Source organism: Mercenaria mercenaria, chromosome 12 (genome assembly GCF_021730395.1).
Source record: "Mercenaria mercenaria strain notata chromosome 12, MADL_Memer_1, whole genome shotgun sequence".
Classification (NCBI taxonomy): Eukaryota; Metazoa; Mollusca; class Bivalvia; order Venerida; family Veneridae; genus Mercenaria; species Mercenaria mercenaria.
The window spans coordinates 41,295,985-41,318,036 of record NC_069372.1 but is presented as its reverse complement, the minus strand read 5'-3'; the positions used below and the strand labels follow the sequence as shown (position 1 = coordinate 41,318,036).

Sequence of the window (22,052 nt, the reverse complement as noted above, 5' to 3'; positions counted from 1 at the left end):
GTCCTTTCGACTGATCCCCCAGAAAAATTGTGGTAACGGGTCCACTTCCTTAAATAAATTGAGAAACAACAAAACTTCCGACTAAGCTTCAAGAACAATTGTCATTACGGGTCCACTACCTTAAATAACGTGAGACGCAACTGACCTTCCGACTAATCCACCAGAAATATTGTCATCAAGGGTCCGCTACCTTAAATAAAGTGAGAAACAACTGACCTTCCGACAATTGTCATTACGGGTCCACTACCTTAAATAAAATGAGAAACAGCTGACCTTCCGACTAATCCACCAGAACAACTGTCATTACGGGTCCACTATCTTAAATAAAATGAGAAACAGCTGACCTCCCGACTAATCTACCAGAACAATTGTCACCACGGGTCCACTACCTTAAATAAAGTGAGAAAGAACTGACCTTCCGACTAATCCACCAGAACAATTGTCATAACGGGTCCACTACCTTAAATAAAGTGAGAAACAACTGACCTTCCGACTAATCCACCAGAACAATTGTCATTACGGGTCCACTACCTTAAATAAAGTGAGAAACAACTGACCTTCCGACTAATCCACCAGAACAATTGTCATAACGGGTCCACTACCTTAAATAAAGTGAGAAACAACTGACCTTCCGACTAATCCACCAGAACAATTGTCATTACGGGTCCACTACCTGAAATAAAATGAGAAACATCTGACCTCCCGACTAATCCACCAGAATAATTGTCATTACGGGTCCACTATCTTAAATAAAATGAGAAACAACTGACCTTCCGACTAATCTACCAGAACAATTGTCATCACGATTCCACTACCTTAAATAAAGTGAGAAAGAACTGACCTTCCGACTATTCCACCAGAACAATTGTCATTACGGTTCATTACCTTAAAAAATTAAGAAACAACTGACCCTCCGATTAATCAACCAGAAAAAATGTCATTAATGGTCCACTACATAAAATAAAGTGAGAAACAACTGACCTTCCGACTAATCCACCACGACAATTGTCATCACGGATACGCTACCATAAATACAGTGTGAACAAACGGACCTTCCGACTAATCCTGTACAATTGTCATATATATAATATATATATATATATATATATATATATATATACCAGATTTATATAGCGCCCTTTTCATGATAAACACGTTCAAAGGCGCTTTACAGCAACTGCAGCCACACAGGGCGCGAAATCATCCTCTACTAGTACAGACACAGAGCGATCTGACCAGAGGGACAGAGTGAGACAAAGCCCCCACAGAGAGATCAGAAATCAGATACAGGCTTGTCCGGCTAACTTAGCCTAGCTCGTTGCGAATAGACCGCCTGGTTCTTTAACGTGCCCAGTGTATAGCACTGATACACGCAAGGATTGCCTGGGTTCCTGACCAGTACACCTCTAGCTGGGTGGGAAACACTGAAAAGCGTTTCTGAAAATTCCCGAGTAGCTGCCGGGGATCGAACCCCGACCTCAGGATTGGAAGGCCAGTGTGCAAACCACTGAGCTATCCGTCCACCCTAATTACGAGTACACAATTGTCTTTACGGATACACTACCTTAAATAAAGTGAGAAACAACTGCCCTTCCGACTAATCCACAAGAACAATTGTCTTTACGGATACACTACCTTAAACAAAGTGAGAAACAACTGACCTTCCGACTTATCAACCAGAAAATTGTATTTTTGAGTCCACTACCTATAATAAAGTGAGAAACAACTGACCTTCCGACTAATCCACAATAACAATGGTCATTATCATTATGAGTACACTACCTATAATAAAGTGAGAAACAACTGACCTTCCGACTAATCCACAACAACAATTGTCATTACGAGTACACTACCTATAATAAAGTGAGAAACAACTGACCTTCCACAACAACAGTTATAATTTCTGGTCCACTGCCTTAAATAAAGTGAGAAAGAACTGACATTCGGACTAATCAACCAGAAGATTGTCATTACGGGTCCAATACCTTAAAAAAAGTGAGAAAAAACTGACCTTGCGAATTATCCTCTACAACAAATGTCATAACTGGTCCACTACCTTAGGTAAAGTGAGAAACAATTGACATTCCGACCAAACCGCCAGAACAATTGTCATCACTGGTCCACGACCTTAAATAAAGTGTGAAACAACTGACCTCCCGACTATTCCACCACAACAATTAGCCTCGCGGACACACTACCTTAAATAAAGTGAAAAACAACCGGCCTTCCGACTAATCCACCAGAACAATTATCATTACGGGTAAACTACCAGAAATAAAGTGAGAAATAACTGACCTTCCGACTAATCAACCAGAAAATTGTCACCAGTAGTCCAATATCTTAAATAAATCGAGAAACAACTGACCTTTTGACTAATCCACCAGAACAGTTATCATTAAGGTAACTCTACCTTAAATAAAGTGAGAAACAACTGACCTCCCGACTCATCCACCAGAAAAATTATCATATCGGGTACACTATCTGAAATAAAGTGAGAAACAACTGACCTTCCGACTAATCAACCAGACAATTGTCACCAGGGGTCCAATATCATAAATAAATCGAGAAACAACTGACCTTTCGACTAATCCACAAGAACAATTGTCATTTCGGGTTCACTACCTATAATAAAGTGAGAAACAACTGACCTTCCAACTAATCAACCAGAACAATAGTCATTACGGGTTCATTACCGTAAACAAAGTGAGAAACAACTGATCTTCCACTAAACAAACACAACAATTGTCATTTCGGGGCAGCTACCTTAAAAAAAAGTGAGAAACAACTGACCTTCCTACTAGTCCCCCAGAGCAATTGTCATCATGGGTTTACTACCTTAAATAAAGTGAGAAACAACTGATCTTCCGATTAATCCACCACAACAATTGTCATTTCGGGTCTAATACCTTAAATAAAGGAGAAAAACTGACCTTCCGACTTTCCCACCAGAACAATTGTCAATTCGGGTCCACTACCTTGAATAAAGTGAGAAACAGCTGACCCTCCGACTTATCTACAAGAACAATTGTCATTACGAGGAGAGTACCTTGAATAAAGTGAGAATCAACTGGCCTTCCGACTAATCCACCACAACAATTATCATTTCGGGTCCAATACCTTAAATAAAGGAGAAATTCTGACCTTCCGACTTTCCCACCAGAACAATTGTCAATTCGGGTCCACTACCTTAAATAAGGTGAGAAACAACTGACCTTCCGACTATTCCACCAGAACAATTGTCATTACGAGTACACTACCTTGAATAAAGTGAGAAACAACTGACCTTCCGACTTTCCCACCAGAACAATTGTCAATTCGGGTCCACTACCTTAAATAAGGTGAGAAACAACTGACCTTCCGACTATTCCACCAGAACAATTGTCATTACGAGTACACTACCTTGAATAAAGTGAGAAACAACTGACCTTCCGACTAATCCACCAGAACAATTGTCAACATGGATCCACTACCTTAAATAAAGTGAGAAACAACTGACCTTTCGACTAATCCACCAGAACCATTGTCATTACGGGTTCAGTACCGTCAACAAAGTGAGAAACAACTGACCTTGCCGACTAATCCACCAGAAGAATTGTCATTACGGGTTTACTACCTTAAATAAAGGAGAAACAACTGACCTTCCGACTTTCACCAGAATAATTGTCATTCGGATCCATACCTAAATAAAGTGAGAAACAACTGACCTTTCGACAAATCCACAGAACAATTGTCATTACGGGTTCAATACCGTAAAACAAAGTGAGAAACAACTGACCTTCCACTAAACAACACAACAATTGTCACCATGGATTCCACTACCTTAAAAAAAGTGAGAAACAACACGGACTTCCGATAGTCCACCAGAACTATTGTCATTACGGGTTCATTACCGTAAAAAAAGTGAGAAAAAACTGACCTTCCACTAAACAAACCCACAATTGTTATTTGGGGGCAGCTACCTTAATAAAGTGAGAAACAACTGACCTTCAACTAATCAACAAGAACAATTGTCATTACGGGTTACATCCCGTAACAAAGTGAGAAAAAACTGGACCTTTCCACTAACAACCAAAACAATTGTCATTTCGGGGCCAGTACCTTAAATAAAGTGAGAAAATCGGACCTTCCGACTAATCCATAGAACAATTGTCCTTACGGGTCATTACCGTAAAAAGGTGAGAAACAACTGACCTTCCGATTAATCCACCACAACAATTGTCATTTCGGGTTAATACCTTAATAAAGGAGAAAAACTGACCTTCCGACTATCCACCAGAACAATTGTCAATTGGGTCCACTACCTTAATAAAGTGAGAAACAGCTGACCTTTCCGACTTATCCACAAGAACAATTGTCATTACGAGTTGAGTACCTTGAATAAAGTGAGAAACAACTGACCTTCCGACTAATCCACCACAACAATTGACATTTCGGGTCCAATACCTTAAATAAAGGAGAAAAACTGACCTTCCGTTTTTCCACCAGAACAATTGTCAATTCGGTCCACTACCTTAAATCAGGTGAGAAACAACTGACCTTCGACTAATCCACCAGAACAATTGTCATTACGAGTACACTACCTTGAATAAAGTGAGAAACAACTGACATTCCGACTAATCCACCACAACAATTGTCACCATGGATCCGCTACCTTAAATAAAGTGAGAAACAACTGACCTTTCGACTAATCCACCAGAACAATTGTCATTACGGGTTCATTACCGTAAACAAAGTGAGAAACAACTGACCTTCCGACTAATCTACCACAACAATTGTCATTTCGGGTCTAATACCTTAAATAAAGGAGAACAACTGACCTTCCGACTTTCCCACCAGAATAATTGTCAATTCGGATCCACTACCTTAAATAAAGTGAGAAACAACTGACCTTTCGACTAATCCACCAGAACAATTGTTATTACGGGTTCAATACCGTAAACAAAGTGAGAAACAACCGACCTTCCGATTAATCCTCCAGAACAATTGTCACTATGGATCCACTACCTTAAATAAAGTGAGAAACAACGGACCTTCCGACTAGTCCACCAGAACTATTGTCATTACGGGTTCATTACCGTAAACAAAGTGAGAAACAACTGACCTCCCCACTAAACAAACACAACAATTGTCATTTCGGGGCAGCTACCTTAAATAAAGTGAGAAACAACTGACCTTCAAACTAATCAACAAGAACAATTGTCATTACGGGTTCATTACCGTAAACAAAGTGAGAAACAACTGACTTTCCCACTAAACAAACACAACAATTGTCATTTCGGGGCAGCTACCTTAAATAAAGTGAGAAACAACGGACCTTCCGACTAATCCACCAGAACAATTGTCATTACGGGTTCATTACCGTAAACAAAGTGAGAAACAATTGACCTTCCGATTAATCCACCACAACAATTGTCATTTCGGGTCTAATACCTTAAATAAAGGAGAAAAACTGACCTTCCGACTTTCCCACCAGAACAATTGTCAATTCGGGTCCACTACCTTGAATAAAGTGAGAAACAGCTGACCCTCCGACTTATCCACAAGAACAATTGTCATTACGAGTAGAGTACCTTGAATAAAGTGAGAAACAACTGACCTTCCGACTAATCCACCACAACAATTGTCATTTCGGGTCCAATACCTTAAATAAAGGAGAAAAACTGACCTTCCGTTTTTCCCACCAGAACAATTGTCAATTCGGGTCCACTACCTTAAATCAGGTGAGAAACAACTGACCTTCCGACTATTCCACCAGAACAATTGTCATTACGAGTACACTACCTTGAATAAAGTGAGAAACAACTGACCTTCCGACTAATCCACCACAACAATTGTCACCATGGATCCACTACCTTAAATAAAGTGAGAAACAACTGACCTTTCGACTAATCCACCAGAACAATTGTCATTACGGGTTCATTACCGTAAACAAAGTGAGAAACAACTGACCTTCCGACTAATCTACCACAACAATTGTCATTTCGGGTCTAATACCTTAAATAAAGGAGAACAACTGACCTTCCGACTTTCCCACCAGAATAATTGTCAATTCGGATCCACTACCTTAAATAAAGTGAGAAACAACTGACCTTTCGACTAATCCACCAGAACAATTGTTATTACGGGTTCAATACCGTAAACAAAGTGAGAAACAACTGACCTTCCGATTAATCCACCAGAACAATTGTCACTATGGATCCACTACCTTAAATAAAGTGAGAAACAACGGACCTTCCGACTAGTCCACCAGAACTATTGTCATTACGGGTTCATTACCGTAAACAAAGTGAGAAACAACTGACCTTCCCACTAAACAAACACAACAATTGTCATTTCGGGGCAGCTACCTTAAATAAAGTGAGAAACAACTGACCTTCAAACTAATCAACAAGAACAATTGTCATTACGGGTTGATTACCGTAAACAAAGTGAGAAACAACCGACATTCCGACTAATCCACCAGAACAATTGTCATTGCGGGTACACTACCTTAATTAAAGTTAGACACAACTGACATTCCGACTAATCCACCAGAACTATTGTCATTATGGGTACACTACCTCAAATAAAGTGAGAACCAACACAACTGACCTTCCGATTAATCCACCAAAACAACTGTCATCACGGGTCAACTACCTTAAATAATGTGGGAAACAACTGACCTTCCGACTAATCCACCACAGCAATTGTCATTAAGCGTACACTACCTTAAATAAAATGATAAACAGCTGACCTTCCGACAAATCCACAAGAACTATTGTCACCACGGGTCCACTACCTTAAATAAAGTGAGAAACAACCGACATTCCGACTAATCCACCAGAACAATTGTCATTACGGGTACACTACCTTAATTAAAGTTAGACACAACTGACATTCCGACTAATCCACCAGAACAATTGTCATTTCGGGTATACTACCTTAAATAAAGTGAGAGACAACGACACTTCGACTGATCCACCAGAACAATTGTCATTACGGGTATACAACCTTAATTAAAGTTAGACACAACTGACGTTCCGACTAAACCACTAGACCAATTGTCATTTCGGGTATACTACTAAATAAAGTGAGAAACAACCGACATTCCGATTAATCAACCTGAACAATTGTTACTATGGGTACACTACCTCAAATAAAGTGAGAACCAACACAACAGATCTTCCGACTAATTATAATCCACCAGAACAATTGTCATCACGGGAATAGTACCTTAAATAAAGTGAGAAACAACTGACCTTCCGGCTAATCCACCAAAGTTATTGTCATTACGGGTCCACTACCCTAAATTAATTGTGAAACAACTGACCTTCAAACTAATCCACCAGAACAATTGTCACCACGGGTCCACTGCCTTAAATAAAGTGAGAAACAACTGACATTCCGACTAATCCACCGGAACAATTGTCATTACGGGTCCACTACCTTAAATAAAGTGAGAAACAACTGACCTTCCGACTAATCCACCAGATCAATTGTCATTACGGGTCCGCTACCTTAAATAAAGTGAGGAACAACTGACCTTACGACTTATCCACCAGAACAATTGCCATTACGGATACACTACCTTAAATAAAGTGAGAAGCAACTTACCTTCCGATTAATCCACCAGAATAAGAACTGTCTGCGTAGTTTAACATTTCTGTGGCATTCAATGTCGACCTTTGCTTGTATAACAGAATGTAATAGTAATGTGGCTTATAGTCCGGAGGTGTTGAACCTGAATATGCCCTGCCAACATGACCAGAAGGTAGGCAATGCAAAAACGTAAAACAATTTAAAGATATCTGAAGGCAGACTCCAAAAAGTAATTATTGGAAAATAAAACATTTACAAATCTTATTAAAATCCAGGCGCATGCTTCACAAGGCTTACTAAAGACAAGTTTTAGACTTCTACAATTATTATTCAGATAAGAAATATTTCAATTTTTGTGTCACAGAGTCAAACTTCAATGGCACGATTTTTGGGCAATTATTTTTATTTGAGAGGTTCAGAACCCTTCAGTTAAATGTGGTGTACATGTAAACCTATCTAAATCAGTACTCACCTCTGCTTATATTTGGTAATCAGTCCATGAAGAAGAAGGAACTCTTCCGTGACGGAACAATTGGATCCACCGTTATCATGGTATACCAATCACCTTAAATAATTGTCTACCCGTTTACAAACACTAAACACTCTTTTATTAGTTTTCTACTGAGATAAAGTACTCTGTTTAGCTCAACCAAGTGCGTCGTACTTATTTTATTTATTGCAAATGTAATCAGAAACGGGAGTTTTCCCACTTTAATGGTAGATTAAATTATCCCTTCCCTACAGGCTCTGATTCATCAGCCACAAGCCCGTCTGTGGGTTTGCGGAAGATCATATACTTGTCTTACTTTACAGATTAAATTCGGTCATACGTAGGCTAGATACAAAATAGGCGATAAAGAAAGTTTGTACTAGAGCTATGTCTTTCAATAAATGCACACAATATAATTTACGATATAAAACTAACATTTTGACAATCGTACATGTAAAGTTTTTATCCTGATTATAAGATCCCGGCTTCATAAATGACACTGAGTGTTTGGTTTCTGTCCGGATTTCCCATGACTTGTAAACTGGATTACCAATCGGGTTCAGAGTAAAGTTACGGGCTCTGCAACTCCATGAAAAGATAATAAATGTTGAAACAATTATAACTAATTATGTTATTGATCAATTAGTTTTACACAAAACTATTTTTCACTTCGAAAATGCGGAAAAAATACATTAGTTTTCATCTGAAGTCAATGAAAAACAAAACCACCTTGACAGTCCTTGACAGTATGTAAACGACAACTCATGGAAGTGCGTTGTATGAGTCAATACAATATAAGGCATTACAGTCCTTCCAACTGGGATTGCAATAAATAAAATTTACTATAGGGGTACATTTTTTTGTAACCAAAGTTTGAACAACATCTTATAAATGCAAAAGTCTATAAATCAAAATGTAAGTGTGATCAAAATTATTACAACAGACAGTATATTCATGGTTCTCAGTCATAAATTCGATGTTGAGATGTATCATCAGGAACTAAACGTCTTGGTTTCTCGTGCATTGGCAGAAAGACAGAACACTTTATTGAACATAAGTTACACAAAAAACAATATAATTTTATCTTGTTGAATGTTATAATTACACCATTACTGAGAAAGAGCTTCTATGGCAACATCATGCGCGGCTACAAGGGAATAAAATACGACGTTTCAAGTGACTAGTGAAAAGCAAAAAGGTACAGCTAAATTTGTTTTTCATCCCCTCGCGAGAGAAAACAAAAATGCAGCACTTTTATTTTAAGTATTTGTCTGCAAACTGTTGACACTGTTTATGTCCGTAAAAATACCCGAATTTCATATATCACTTCGTACTTGTAGCCTCGTTGATAGAAATTTAATAAACAAATGACTTAAAACGAAATCCAATTTATATAGATTCTTACAAAATATACAGTCTATATACTACCTCGCGTAACGAATACAGGACACATTGCAAGAGCCAGTTTCTGCAGCCCATTCATCTCCGGTAGCAACGATCCAGTTTATAGCCACTGGTCCTGAAATACGTGACATGAAATAATGATCTAACAATATCTTTAGACGCACAGTTAAATGCTTCTTTCGTGGAAAGACTTAAGTTCAAAATATTACTTATAGAGCTTAGATATTTGAGATATTTGGCATGTAGCATATCTAGTGGACCTCTACCAACATTGTTCAAATCATGACCGGTCTATGCACAATGAAATGTTGATTCTTCTGGTGCATCACCCAATAATCACTGGCTATCAGTCCTTTCAGGCTCAGCATGCATATAACCTAATATATTCTTTATCATTCTCGAAAATTTCAAGCAAAGCGAAAAGCGCTCTCGTATAATTTTACTGATTTCCTGACCTCAATCCATTTTTCAAAATATATCACAAAAGTTAGTGTATCGAATTTACAAACAAGCGGTTTATATTTTGCAAACTGGAAAAAACTCTGATGATATCCTACTACAGCTCTGAAGAAACGTTCAGATATTATATGAAAAGTGAACATATTTCTATGAAGAGCCAGTTAACAGACATATGAACCGCACCATGAGAATACCAACATTGTGCATTTGCGACCAGCATGGATCCAGACCAGCCTGTGCATCCGCGCAGTCTGGTCAGGATCTATGCTGTTCGCTTTCAAAGCCTATTACAATTAGAGAAACCGTTAGCGAACAACACGGATCAAGACCAGACTACGCGGATGCGCAGGCTGGTCTGGATCCATGCTGGTCGCAAATGCGCTATGTTGGTTTTCACATAGTGCGGCTCAATTATGCTTCTATGTAATCATCCTTCACAGGAGTAGGAATATGCTAGGTTGGATTTTTTTAAATGAACAAAATAACATGCAGATGAGATTTTTCCTTTATTAGTAAAATAAAACTTTTTTTTCATTTGGTCAAACGTCACTACGACACAGTCATAAGCCATAAAGCGACTTTCTAGCTTTGCACGGCGATGACCTAGGGTACCCGAGGCATTATTTCAGGCAAGTGCGGGCACATGGGTAGAACCACTAACCTTCCTTAAGCCAGCTGGAAGACTTCCCTACATGAAAAAATTCTACATCCCAAGCGAAGATTTTTGGGGCGGAGTATCCGCCTCAATGTTAATACAGACTTTCAAAAACCAAGTCATTTCTTAATGCAAAAAGCCTAAAAAAATAGTGCGTTAAAGTAGTTCTACCTCCTTCACTTAAGTGGCAGGGGCCAGTTTCGCATTTGGCCCGGGTACGTTTTTTAAATAAAATAGACATAGGTACTTTACAGGCATATATATTCAACTGGTTATTTATGATGTTTATAGAACTAAGAATTCCTGCGTACGAGTGATTATTGTGTAAAATAAATATGTGCATGTATCGATTTTTCTAGCTCCATGTAGACGGCTGGGTCTAAAACTTTACCTGAGGTAACGGAAGTCAGACGAATTGGAAACGGTCATCCATCCATCCATCCAGCTTCAGCTCAAATTTGCGGAAAAAGTAAACGGTTATGAGATACTTTTCTTCCAACCATTATTTTCGTCTGACCACATGCTTTAGAAATATGCATGTGTTTTAGCTCAGTCATTTGCAGATAATATGGTACAGGTCGCGCAAGGTGTGCATTTTGGACCATTTTTGTCTCAAAATTTAGTGTCCTGAAACCTGCGTTTTATTCGTTTTTGTCAAAGAAGCAACAGAATCGGCAGGCTGAAAATGTCACATACTGAAGTGCTATGTCTATGCAAGACATTTGCTTAAAAATTGCCTTGAATTTATCAAAATTGGATTTTTTTATGATTTTTTTCGCACTGGTATCAGCGCAGAGTTGTGGAATTTTCAAATTTACTGTCCCTTGCCCCCATTTAACAATCTTTTTGCATAATTACACTATCATACTTAACCTAGCCGAGACATATCTGCAAATTATGCGTTAAGACGAGACGAATTCCCCAATGCATGGAAGCGGATAATAGCACGCGCTTGTGTTCTATTAATAGAACATATATTAGTAGTATCATAATGCAATGCGCGAATTGCTTTCTATATACAGGTATCACTCTCAGACAAGCTGCCTGACGCACTTGTAACAGAATAAATAACATTCGGAAACAATAACTAGTTATAAATACATATATTTGAACAAACGTAGAAAATATACAAAATAAATTATACAGATTATTTTAAGGAGACCAAGGTCTTTTCAAACAGTGTAAGCAAATAAAAAAGAAGCTTTTAAAAAGTACGTTGCATGCACAATGCACCATATTCTGCAAATGATATTATTAAAATCTAGCATCAGAAGAACAGTTTTAGAATCTTAGTATTTACAAAGCACAATAATTTCGGATTCGAAACGCCGAAGAAGAGCATTTGCGGTTAAAACACTTTTGATTCACGACTTTCAAGCATATATAAGTACAGTAACAATCATAACTTCTATTTCATTTTAAACAACTGATTCTCACAACAACAGATGATTGCTAATGAGGTGGCTGGGATGTCAGCTGTGGTCGGGGTCCGTCAAACATTTCCTTATTGAAAATACATAATTGTGCATGATTTGATAAAAAAGTATGGTGTTGCATAAGACTAGCAACAACATCCAAAAATTATTACCGAAAGTCAAATATCTACATGTCACACTACGGGGTCATTTGTAATAAACAGAGCATACGAATATCTCAACGAACAACTGAATATGTGACCGCAAATAACTATGTATGACTATATTGAAAGTATACATGTTGTTCAAGACAGTTCGAAAATTTTTAATAAATTCAAATTATGCGATCATAAGAATTTATTTGCATTTTACAAAATCTATAAGCGTTATCTTCATAAACACGTACGGATGACACACATTACAAAAATATAATGATGATATATAACGGTTACTAAGAAGAACAATTTGTTGTTTTTCTGTTCTGTGAATACGTTTGTGTTTTGATTAACGCTTTCGATTAGTATTAATAATTTTTCTCAGTGAGTATATTTTTCTAAAACGTTTTAGAAAGTGGGATGTGTCATAAAAATGAACAGAATGATAGAAAAAAAGACATCATCCATTCATATATCCATGAAAAATCGGTATTGTGGATATACAATTTCAAAACTTTACTGTCTAGATTTTTAAAGAATTTGGCAAAGTGCGTAGTTCAGTATAGATAATGTGTTTCTCGGTCCAGTTAATAGAAATTAAAGAACATTTTGTTTGCGATGTGAAGGCTAGAAACTAAGAAAATTAAATAAATGCAAAATCTATTATTTAATTATTTTTATTTATTTATTTTGTTGGGTTTAACGTCACACCGACACAATTTTTGGTCATATGGCGACTTCCCGGCTTTGATGGTGGAGGAAGACCCCAGATAAATGTGCTATTTTTAGATAGCAGACCTTATTGGTGACGTCACATTTCCTCAATATTAACAGATCTACGATCTCATATTATATAGGTTACACTCTACCAATTAGTTTCTTCTTTATTTTATATTAAAAAAATGAAATCTTGAGACCTCATTTTCAGTACTTTAGAGCATTTCACTGATATGAATACCATATATGGTCATTTAGTATGACATGTCTTCTTATCAAAAATAGAAAAATATTGACATGCTATGTTACATATAAAAAAAATAACATCACCCTCTGAAAATGCTCCCATGACAATAGCTGTTTACCAGTTACGCGCATGTAGACATTTTCTCAAAGAACAAAACTAATACCTGGAAATTCACAATGAAAAGGGTCTAAATTTTGTCTCAATACAATAAGCAATAAAACTAAGCCAAAATATAACTGCCACATCCTCATATGACTCATTATACCAGAATTGATCAACAGCATGGCACTACATTTTGGACTTCTTCACACGTAACACTGAGTAGTCACTTCCTGTTTGGTGTAATCAGTCCTATATGATGTTGGTAGGCCGTTGAAACGTTTCTCCGTATCCAAAGGACAATTTCAGTCTTTCAGAAAGCTGCATTTCAGGTACGACAATAAACCCTTAATCAACAATAAATTTGTCTTTAGAAAAAAAACTATTAGGAATATTTAAAAAAGACATTCAAATTCGCTAATGTTCAAGTCAGTTTACACAAAATTCACTAATATAACATTTAAAAATATCGTTTCACCTGCATAATCATAGCAAAACTATTGCTCCGCCCCATCAGGTTTCTGAAAGCTTTGATTTAGTGCTAAGCACTGATACGCATTTTCATCTGTTTAATAGAGTTACATTTATTTGTCAAAGTTTCTGTAAAATACCATTTTACTCAGCAAATGTCTAATATTGAACGCTTATCAGCAGGCTTGCCGTAAGAATAATGTGCCAACATATTGCAGATATTAGACACAATCTGTCAGTTGCTCGTGCCACCATTTTCCACGTCACAGGTTAGCATCTGTTACCATCTTTAAGGCGTTCGTGGGCATCATCGTTTACGCAAATCGCGCTATTCTCGTTGGGCACATTATTTCCAATTTGGATATTCCAGTTTGTTTTTGTAGCACGACAAGTTTTGACCAAAATCTTCAATAGTCTCGGTATGGCAAAGCTTCTTTCACGGTGAAAGAATTTTAATGAGATAATTGTGAATATAATGTTAAAGGCACTTCCTAGGAGTTGCAGACCTACGTAAACACTTCAAGAGGCCACTTCGTCAGATTCTGGCATCAAACTGTTGACAATTGTAAGGAATACAGCAAGAGTGAGAAATATTGAAATGGAAAATGTTACCCTTTCACCGCTTTCTGATGGAAGTAGAAATGAAACAATATTCAAAACAGAGATACATAATACCGGTATAATAACGTTCATAACGTGATATAGCGGTTTACGTTGCAATTCTAATATGAAATACACGTGATCCCAGACATCGGTACCATACGTTCCTTTGACTAGTTTGACGTCAGTTCCGGTAAGATCCCATTCACAGCTTTCCGTGTAAAAAGTCAAATCCGGTTTCTTTTGCAAGCTGCTTAAAGCTAAAGTATATGTCGGATGGCTCCATGAAAGGAAAGCAAAGGAAAGTCTGTTTATCGAATGGAAACTTTGCGGTTGAAATTTTACATGCAACTGTGTATGTATCATAAGGCCAAATAGTTACCTGACCATCACTTTTCACCTCAGCTTTGCCACCACCTTCAACTAACTCAGTTAGTTTATGGAATGTTTGCACTAACGCAACATCTGGTGTCCATATATCCGTATTTTTAATGCTGATTCTAGATACATCCGAATATTTTATAGGATCCCATTGAAGAGAGACATCTGTCCATTTTATTTCCAGATAGGCTCTGATCGTAATGCTTTGTTTTTTCTCATCAATATTGTCTATAGACATCAGGAACATATTAAGTGTAACATTTATTTGTTTTGATTTATTGAATCTAGGCATAACATTTGGAATATAGTCCGAAAATAATTCCTTGTGCAAAGACGATTCAGACAAGTTAAAACTTCTCGTCTGCAAGAAACATTGCCATAAACGAATAATCAGAAACACGTTTGTACTAAATGATTCCATTTCAGCTCAGCCGTTTCTACTTCAATTTGTTTGTGTATTGCGCATTATAAATACAAATGAATTTTAACCTGTAGTGATTATGAATATAAACGCATTATTATATACTTCTACGGTACGCAACAGACTTTGCAATCAGCTAAATCCATTATTCCAGAAATTAGTTTAATCTCACGCTATGTAAATCATCTGCTCTCTGTTTTGTAAACAATTGCTTCTGTAACGTTATGCAATTCAATGTACAACTCTGTCTTATCTAATTCAACTCTGCTGTTTTATTGATAAATCTGCTGAAAATACAGAACCTGTCGAGGTCATTTTAACTCGCCACCTTGGGTCTTTATTGCAAAAGCACTGTCGTGCAATATTGTTGTACGTGTCACACTTTAAACGTGCACTGCGGAGTCCCGTTCACCGTAACAAAAAATTATTGATTTTTAAGGATAAGACATAATACCATTTATTTTACAATTTATCATCCTATAGAACTCTAAAGGTGATAAAAGGATCATTTTTTATTTATAAATAACTTTTTTAAATTACATTTGTAATTAATTAAGGGTACATTTGTTGGTACATGTTTGCCTATAAAAAAACATAAAAATACGATATTCTTTATTTTCACATTTACTCAATCAATAATAAATGTACAAAGGATTCAATTATTTGAAAAAAAAAAAACAGTAATGAAAGCCATTTTCAATCTTACTATGATGTTTCCGTTGTAATGGGTTCCTTCCGGTATTTTATCATACAGACAAATTGACACGAGATTTCGCGTGATTTTAACGTGAATTTTGTTTGTATGTGTTGCTATCAGAAACCCATATGGACTCGACTTTAGTTTGAGGATAGTGCAAGATACAAAAACAATGGCTATAATTCCATGAGTTTTCATGTTGTTATTTTTAGCGTGCAAGGTGATAACGCCCAAACTGGAAACCATTATCTCAATGTAAGTAATTTTAGTTTGAGGTGCAGAGGCTTGAACTCAAGACCCCTAGCTTCGTAGTCAGACAGTGTTACCACTGGGCCACTTCTTCTACTCCGAGAGTGCCGTGTCTCTTTGACACGGAAGACAACACATTTACCCTACCAGGATTCCATACTGAAGTGCGAAAGCTATAAATAATGCTTTCCCACGAGGTATTATGAATTAATCAACACAGTGTATAGACTCTCTGTATGCCCAAACGGAAGTCGCTAATAACTAGGCGTTCACTTTCGTTTTTCAAATTGTTGGAAGCTGTCGGTAGTAATTATTTTTATGTTTTTGTGTGACTATTTGAAATAAATATTCTTCTTGTATATATTTTTCAATGTATGATAAATGTCTCTGCAACACACTGTCGTTAAATAGACACTAACACATGAAAATAAAACGTATTTTCACCAAAACACAACTGGTCATAGCAAAAGGCGATGCATTCAGACTAAAACTCCCGTTATTTAGGAACTGCGAAGGAAATACATGCCAGAACCGCTTCTGAATGTTACATTATCAATCCATGCACATGAGTTTATACCTACAAATATGAATTTACAATCCCGAATAGTTGAAATATTGTTTAATACTACATGCATCTGAATTATGCACTGGCCGCCTAGTCGCAAAACTTTATGTAAAAACTGTTCCACTATTCGCCAAAACACTGTACGCCTATTCAATAAACAAATGGCGAAGTGTTTGGACTTGCAGGCTCTATATACTGTACTCCTTGAATTAAGAAATATAAATTTTGTATTGTATTTTACTTGCGACAGTGAAACAGTATTTATTAGTCTGTTTCACCAACGATGTCCTTGTCTTGGACAAGAAATAAAAGCTTTATACGTGTTTCCGCTAACATACGAGAAAAATATACATTTATATCGCTCAGTTTGACGGACACTTTGTTGTTTTTCTTTTTTTCTTTGTATTTTTAGCTCGACTATTCGGAAATAGGGCTGCTATTCTACTCGCCTCGGCTTCCGCGTTGGCTATCTTGGTTAAAAGTCTTAAGGCAACCTTATTTTCGTCACATCTTTTTTACTTTTGGAAAATGTGTTTTTCAGAGACATATATGCCGCTATTCGATATGTTACAGGCCCACTAATCGCAATTTTTAAAATCCGGACTGAACACTTAGTCGAAAAACTGTACGCCTATTCAAAACTTCTGTTCATTCTTATATTTCAATGTTTTGACTTTGTTTTATGATAACCAAAATTTAAAATATAATAGTTATAACTTCTTTCGTTTTCGTACAGTCATGGACCAGTTTAAATGCTATTACTGCAGTTTCGATTCCACTTTTCGTTAGTGTTTATTAGTAAGCATTTATCAAATTAAATTGGTCTAGCTCGGTGCAGCCGTGTGCCTAACTCAATTTGGTAAATGCGTACTCATAAACTCTAATCTGCATTGTTTTTGATTTTTGCAATAATGACTAGATTCGTTACACATAAATCACTTGCGCATAAGTCATGTAATCGTTACGTGGCACAACTCAGTGTTTGATCCATTTTCGGCATCTCAGAGACTTGTTCGGACTTTACGACGGGAACTTTATCATCTCTCAAATACTAAGCCGGCAAGAACTTTGAAAACTGTTTATATGACAAGAACAGACTTTGCAATGTATTAAGCTGACAATTAGAAAATTGTTTTAACTGTGCATAATCATAATAGTCTGCAGAGTACTGTTGAATGAAGGGGCGCAACTCTGCATTTACTGTATTGCCTCTGTTAAGTTCTGCTATATAAATAGCACTGATTTCCCCAGTGGTTACAGGTGCGATGAAATTAAATATTATTTATTACAGATCTGGTAATGATTGTTTTGTATCAGTCTATATTTATTTATTTTCTCTCGCGGCCATTATGGTAAAATCTTGAACGTTACAGGTTTGTTCTTTTCTCGTTAATTTAACTGTTTTGCTATGCGAGGAAAATTGTAAGAAAGCGCGAAATTTTGCGACAGGAAGTAATATGATTTTTCTTTCTGTTTATATCACAAAAAACCATATTCATTCCACAAGGCCTTTATCCTCTAATTATTGATTGTAGTCATTTTATCTGTTTGTATATTGACAATTACTTCTTAGAATTGATGATATGTGCATATGTTTTAATATTATTCATTTTGTGGTAAAATATTAAAATATTATATAAAAATATCATTGAACTATGAGTTTGACTTTTCGCAGTCACTATTGTATCAATATTGTTTGGAAAAAGTCATTTAAGCTTCATATACGATGTTTGAATTGTACTTGTATGAAATAAATCCGCCTAAACTAAGTATCATTTAGAAAGAAATCATACGGTGATAAAAACTAGCGAATATTCAATCCTGGTTAGTTCTGAAATACTGTTATAATGTTAAAAAGCCATTGTTGTGTAAAAAGTACAACAATCTTAATCTTACTTTTTTCAGTGGTACACAGATCTGAAAATGATGTAACAAAATATACAATACTTTGGACAGAAACATCATATTTGACACATTCATGAGAATGCTGGTCTTAAACCTAATGGAATATTTGATTCCACTAGTGATGACTAACTTCAACTGTTTTCTTGTTTTCATGATTTATAGGTTTTTTCAATATGTCGTCAAATATGAAGTACGTTGATGTATAAAAGTCTGCGAGGGAAAGGAATCGGAATCAATTATGGGCCGAAATGGAAGACAATATTTTAGTGCTTAATAGTATTTCAGAAATGAAGGTGTGGAATTATAAGCAGGGTTTCTATTATGAAGCATACTGGGCAAAAATATACCAAGGCACAATATCCGCTTACGAAACTGTGACTTTGCAAAACCATATAACATTGTCCGTCTTTCAGATGATTAATGACCAGCGCTAATTGCATATGATAGGCAGATTTATCCTTATTCCAAAGAGCGCACACTGTGGGCGTGGTTTTGCGGTACAGGCAAATATAGTGTTGTAGCATTTGTAGAAAAATGTGTTGTCGGCTGTGCTAATTTTCATTGGAAATCTTAGAAGGAATGCAGCATCCGGGCATTATATGCTGATAATGACTTCATTGCAGAAACTTTACCTCTTAACCTACGTGAAAATATTCCTTTCGGATCATTAGTCTCCTTTCTTGTGTTGGAAGATTTGCCAAAGTATTTCCCAAATTTATAACCGACAATGAAAATACATAGACCTGTATTTTAGTGTGATACGTTATTGATAAAGTTGAAAAATTAAGTTTGATGATTTTTTGTACTTTGTGTTAAAAACAATGTTATACAGCATACGGTCAGTTTCAACCTGATTTACAAAAATGCTATACAATACCGAACATAAATTGCAATATGACGCGTCTTTAATGTCTAAAATGTGATGTTCTAATATGAACCAAATAGTGTATGTTCATTTAAAATTTTCACGAAATACGGACTATATTCAGACGTGGATGAGCAAGTCTTTAACCAGATTATTCAAGATAACGACATGAAATACACGAATTATTTTGAAATTTAACAAAAAGTTTTATAAAAATAAACCTCTTCCAACTATTGCTAATTTCGAAGTTTCGGAAAGTAATGCATAAAACTGAATTTATTTTGGTGAAGAGAAATTGCTTAAAGTTTATCACACAAAACGTTATGAAGAGGGTCTTACATGGGTGTTTTTTTATGAAGTACTTATACAGAAGTATTGAATGAAATAATAAATGCACATAAATATCCGGTTAAAAACTCTCAAAGAACTTGCAATGGTCGTTTTCTTTTCAACCTATTGAAACATCTAACTTGTTCCAAACGTTTAATAAAATCTTCCTGTCAAAAAAAATTTCGTGTGAATATTTTATCATTTTAACCATATATTTTTTAAAACGATAGAAACCAGAAAATGTATCAAACAAAACATTTGTGTTGAAAGTGTGTATCGTACACGTTTCAATGCAATGTTTGATTTCTTCTATATTCGATCTCAGATAAAATTTGTATAGTTTTAATTCGAGATATCTAATCACAATTAATTTTCGTAATAAACGTGAACGTTTTGACACTCTAAATTACAAAACAAAACATTCCTAGACTAAACAAACCCTTTATATGTATTTGTAAGAAATGTGGGTTCAGTCCTTTTAGTTTAACCAGGTACTTAAACATACAGAAATAAGTGTTTTCCTGTGTTATAAAATTGAAAAATTACTTAATAACTTATACGGCAATTAAAACAATCTGTTCATGTGTTATGCACACAGGCGGGCACCAGGGTAGAACTGAACTTCCGCAATCAGGATGGATAACTTCGTCACCAAACGAAAGTAAAAACGTGAGACCATTCAGCAGAAACAAGATGAACGGGAAAAAACCAATGAATGGTTCTGGCATTACCAAATGCTCTTGTTACAAAAAGCAAAGTTCAGATAGAATGAGTGGGTTTTTGTGTGTGCTGTTCCTAGAACTGGGTCAGCTCGTAAATATTAAATAATGACAATAGTCCGGCAACATGCACAATACATATTTTACATTATAATACGGAATTTGTTTTCTGTCTGGTCGCATTTACTTCTGCTATTTACATTTTTACAGACTTTATACAGGATATCATGAATTTAAATACTGCTTTAATGATATAAATCCGTTTCACAGAATAGGTTACGAGTTCCAAATATACGAGTAGTTTTAGTTATATTTTAGTGGCATGCGGAATATCTGAATAAGTGGAGAGATGATCTATTTTAACATACTGTCGGTATGAAAACAACATCCTATGGTATGTTATAAAAATAAACACACATTCCTTGTTTAAATGTTAAGATTAAAATTTTCATGCGGCTCTGTAAAATTGAGTTTATGCTGCTAGTAGATATCTTGTGCGTTTGCTCTTTCCGACAAAAGTGTCACGTAACTTCCTGGTGGCGACGAATTTGCGAATTTCTTCTGCAAATCTTAGAACAAATGTAGATTCCGAGCATTGAACGTTGATAATGCCGTCATTCCAGAACACTGAGCTACTAAACAGTTTTTTTTTTATTTAAATGGAGAAAAGCCAGCGCAAAACTCTTTGTCAGAAATCGAAATCAAGAGTCCTTTAAAACAGTGCATAGACTATTTACAAGAGACATGTCTGGTTTTCTATCTGACAATTTTTACAGTTTTATTAAAAACATAATTAAAGTTTTAAGAAAAGCATAATGATATTTTACAGTAGTTTGTAAAATGTTATTCTGAAGCTGCCTTTCAGTACCCAAAACTGTTTCTGGCTACCATTGACCAACTCCTTCTTGTTCAAAATCAACCGGATATTGTGTATTTTATTCGAAAAGGAGAAACTTATACTAATAGCACTCTGCGATATCGTTCACAATTCCTAATCGTATATTTAACAAATTTCTTACACACTGAGACAAATTTGTTTTTGGAAAGATATTGAAATTTCAACATAATTGAATTGTGCAGTTACATCATTCTATTCATTTTAAGACATTTACCTATTTTTCAAAGTCACAAAAATTCAAGTAGAAGTAGTCATTTATTAGGGAACAGAGGTGTAGATATTGACGTTTCACTGATTTATACACAAATATCGACCACAATTTTGATTTATTTTTCAAGACATAATCGAAATTTTCTTGCTTTATAATAAAATGCTCTCGTTTGGAAATTGTCGGCAATATTGTGTATTTGGTGTCATTTTGAAATTGAGTTGAGGCAGTAGAACAAGAAGAATGATGTCACAGAGTCATTTGATTTTGTTGAACTTTTTTTATATGTTTTTCGCAACATATTGTTTCTTAATATGCGTGGAATTTCAAAAATATACTATTAGTAATATGAAAGATGTTGACAATGTTATTGAGAAAGTATTAGAAGTTTTGGCAAGAGTTTATCACAAAACGCCCATTGGAAAATGCAATCAACTAACAGTTTTCATTTCCCAAGACAGATTCTGTTAATTATTGCGTATATGTAACGTATTTGAGGCGATGTATTTACTTTAACAGCTGGC

At 35.9% G+C, this 22,052-nt stretch overlaps 1 pseudogene; it reads right to left on the bottom strand.

Annotated features, from left to right (window-relative positions):
* Positions 1-12,250: 12,250 nt before the first annotated feature.
* On the bottom strand, positions 12,251-15,295 carry LOC123535383 (neuronal acetylcholine receptor subunit alpha-2-like; annotated as a pseudogene).
* Between the last annotated feature and the right edge of the window lie 6,757 nt (positions 15,296-22,052).